This window comes from Crocodylus porosus, unplaced genomic scaffold (assembly GCF_001723895.1).
Source record: "Crocodylus porosus isolate Cpor-Errol unplaced genomic scaffold, CroPor_comp1, whole genome shotgun sequence".
Lineage (NCBI taxonomy): Eukaryota > Metazoa > Chordata > Crocodylia > Crocodylidae > Crocodylus > Crocodylus porosus.
The window spans coordinates 14,186,846-14,190,973 of record NW_017728922.1 but is presented as its reverse complement, the minus strand read 5'-3'; positions in this window follow the sequence as shown (position 1 = coordinate 14,190,973).

The following is a 4,128-nucleotide window of genomic DNA, read 5'->3' as shown; positions in this document are numbered from 1 at the left end:
GCTAGTGTCCCAACATCCCAGTTGGCTGGGCCCCAGAAGCTTCTGCATATTTGTATCTTCCAGAGATTGTGGCCCTTAAGGCCCACCTAGTTAACTAATAGCCCCCACTGTGTGGGACCAGAGTTTAAAAGATACAACTAATAATTTGGGGGGGGGCGTTGTTTTGGTGGGACTACTAAGGAAGAAAAGTGTAGGAGTGATGTGAGGGTCATAGATTCAAAATGTGAAAAGAAGTTCTCTGGAGGGGGATACCAAGCAAAGCCCCCCGGGCTACACCCACTGGTACTCAAAGTTATCCAGAGAGCTGGTGGATGCTGCCCACTGGTGCTCTGCCTGGGAACATGCATGGACAAGTGGGAGAAAAGTGGCCCAACAGTCTCTGGGAACTTTCCCAGCCAGAACCTCCTTCCTAGTCAAGTACAGGGCCCACTTGGCCAGGGCCAGGAGGATGTTCACCAGGAGGTCCCAGGACTTGATGGTGCCATGTATGGGGTGACCAAAAACAAAAAGGTGAGGGGTGAAATTCAACCAGAACCTCAAGAAGAGGTTCTGGAGGTGGAGGTGGAGGGGCTGCAGCCTGGCACACTCAAGGGTCATGTGCACCAGGGTCTCCCTCTGCCCACAGAAGGCAGGAGAAGGGGCAGGAGACTAGGGTGTCCGTGAAGCTCGCCACATACACACCCATGCATTTTGGTTTTGGAAGTGGAGGGGCTGCAGCCTGGCACACTTGAGGGTCATGTGCACCAGGGTTTCCCTCTGCCCACAGAAGGAGCAGGAGACATGGGTATCCATGAAGCTCACCACATACATGCCCATGGTGATTGGCTCCATGGGGGAGCCACCAACTGAGGTCCTCAGTGGCTTATGGGATGAGGGTGGAGTACAGACTCAGCCACTGGGCTGCCCCAGCCATGCCCTCGCTGAGCAGGTCCTGCCACTTGGTGTCTGGGTGGGATGTGAAAGTGGTATGATGGACAGTGCAGCATATGAGCATGTACAGGTGGCAGCGATGGATGGTGGAAAAGTGGACTAGCCTGGTGTCTTCCAGCTGGCTCAGGTGGTGGAGCAGGGAGTGCTGTGAAGCTGGGTAAAGTACTAGCCCCACAACAAACTCCAGTGGGCTGGAGGACACAGGGGGCTTGCAGGGACTGATGCTGTGCATAACTTTGTCAACAAAGGCAAGGACATTGGGAGGTTGGGCAGATTTCACTTCCCAGACCAGATGGAAGGTTGCATGTGTCATGCACTGGGCCAGTGCAGTGGGGTCCACCCACTTTCACCTATCATAGTCCAGGAAGTCTCTAATATGGGTGACACCAGCCAGGATCAACCTCTGTTGCAACTGGGGCACCTCTGCTGTTGGCACCTCCAACTGGGGTTTCCAGAGGAGGGGCTCGATGAGCAGGTCAGCACCGTGGGTGACTGTTGTGGGGGACATGGAGGTGGAGACAAGCCTCCAGGCCTCGAGGAGGTCCTGGTACAAATCTGGAAGCCCATACAGGTCCTTCAGGGAGAAGCCCGATAGGCTGAGGAGCTGCCAGTTGTTAGGGTGACAATATTTATATGTTAGGGAGCACTGGATTTGCAGCTGAATAAAGGCACAACCTGTGCCCTAGCAAAGCTGCTGACCATAAGGCAGAATTATATATTAAAAGTATATTGCCAGGTGCTTAGGCAAACAGATTTTGCTAATGAATGCTTATGCTAAGCCAGCCTTTTGCTTATGCTAATAACCGTCTTAACTGTGTCAACCATTTTCTAAGAAAAAGCAGCAAGTGAGTCTGTATAAGTCTGTGCTGTGTGCTGTGAACCAGCTACAGGAAGCAACAAGATAAGACACAGGGGTCTGAAGAACAGAGATGGTACAACATGAGACAGAAAAAAAGACTGGAATGTGAAAAAACAATACATAGCTGGTAACAGAATCTGAGATGAACATATTGCAAAAGGGTGAATGGTGGTTGGTGAAGAAGCCTCCAGAAGTTTCCAAGTTTTGATCAAAGTCTGCCCATTAACCAAAGAGGAGAAGTCAAAATCTTAGACATGCACTCATAGCAAAAAGACATGTAAATGAGTAAAATGCATAGGTAATTCCATGCTAATGAAGCAAACAGTAAACAGAGTGGAGCTTGAGATGGGAGGAGAAATGGGTGGAACAAAAGGAGGGACAGAGTTGGAATTAATGGTAATGAGCATAAACCAAAGTGTATAAAGTGGGAAAAAAACTGTTGTTCAGGGCTGTTCCCCTGGTTTCACAGGCTCTATGTCTGTGAGGGACCTTTGTCCGAAGCTGTCTCCATTCTGAATAAAACTGTTGCAAGCAATGTGTGCTGGTGTTTGCTTCCTGCTTGCTCTGGCTAATGAGTAATAGGATCCATGAGCAATTGAATCATCTCCCTGGTCATTGTGTGCTGCATGGAGTCTGGGTCTAATATCAGAAGCCCCCAGAAGCAGTGGAGGAACGCGCACCCCAAGTGGCCCCATGCTGCATGGCTACTGACACCGTATAACAGTCACTGCAGGGCCTGAAGGCAGAAAGCCAAGACTTGGCTGCGTAGGCAAGCCAGGCCCTGGCTACCCTTCTGCAAGGGGAGGCTCAGGACCTCTGCAGTGACCCAGTGCTGTCCCAGACAGAAAACCTCTAGCAACCATCTCTGCAGTCCCACCAGGACCTCAGAGGGCACAGGCAGGGTGTGTAAGCAGTGCCAAAGCATGGACAGAATCAACTAGTTCAGCACCAACACTCTCCCACACTGGGAGAGACATCTCAGGAGCACTGCCCATGCCTGGAGCTGCTCCACCACCCTTGCCTCCAGCTGGAACCAGTTCTCTGATGGGGAGGGGTTTGTGGGGGACAGGTAGACCCCCAAGTAGAGAAGCGAGCCCACGCTCCAGCAGATCCCATGGAGCATGGGTGGGAGTTAGCCCACCTGCCACCCATCAGCCACCACCAGGCCAAAGCTCTTGACCCAGTTGACCTGGGCAGAGGAGGCCTTCAAGTGCAATGCCTGGCAGGCCTCTACTTGCAACAGGTCACTTGAGTCCAGGAATATGAGGAGTACACTGTCAGCATACGCTGACAGGACCAGCTGCACTGCCAGCTCCCAGAGCATCAACCCTGCCACCCACTTCCACAGGAGAATAAGGAAGGGCTCCAGGGCCAAGGTGTACAGCTGGCCTGACAGTGAGCAGCCTTGATGCACCCCTCTTCTGAATGGGATGGGCTCCATCAAGGTCCAGTTTAGCTTGATCAAACACTCTGCAGAGGTGTACAGCACCTGGAGAGCCCACACAAAGTGGGGCCTGAAGCCAAAGGCCTGCAGCGTGCCTGTGAGGTACCTGTGATCCACTATGTCAAATGCCTTCTCCTGGTCTAGAGATAGGAGGGTGACAGACAGGCCCTCCTGGAGGCCCCAAACCAGGTACAGGTTGTCAAAGATGGAATGTCCAGGAACTGTGTACGTCTGGTCGGGATGGACCATAGGCAATCTGCCGCCCCGACCCCTTAGCCCGGGAAGTCTGCTGCTTCCTGGGGGCCCGCATCCGAGACATTGCGGAGAGGATCCCGCAGCTCCTCTGGCCCACAGACCACTACCCAATGCTCCTTATTCACATGGGCACCAATGACACAGCTCGGAGCACCCCCAGCCGGGTCATGAGGCGCTACAGGGAGTTGGGAGCGGGGCTTAGGGGTCTGGGAGCTCAGGTGGTTTTTTCGTCCATCCTCCCAGTCTTGGGCTATGGGCTGAGGAGGGAGAGGAGGATCCATACAGTCAACCAAAGATTGCGGCACTGGTGTCATCGGGAAGGCTATGGCTTCCATGACCACAGCCCGCTCTTTGCTGAGACAGGCAGAGAGCTACTGGGAAGACATGGCCTCCACCTCTCTCCCCTGGGGAGAAGGATCTTCTCAGCCAGGCTGGCTGACGTGCTCCACCGGGTTTTAAACTAAGCCCGCTGGGGGATGGGGGGAATACTGCCACTGCTGGCCCGCAGAGCGACCCTTGCAAAGCCAGCGGACCAAGGCACTTAAGGGAGACCACCCCTGCCCCAGCCCTGGCACAATCTGTGGGCAAGGCAAGAGCCCCCAAGGGCACACTTGCCTGCCTGTACACTAATGCCAGGAGC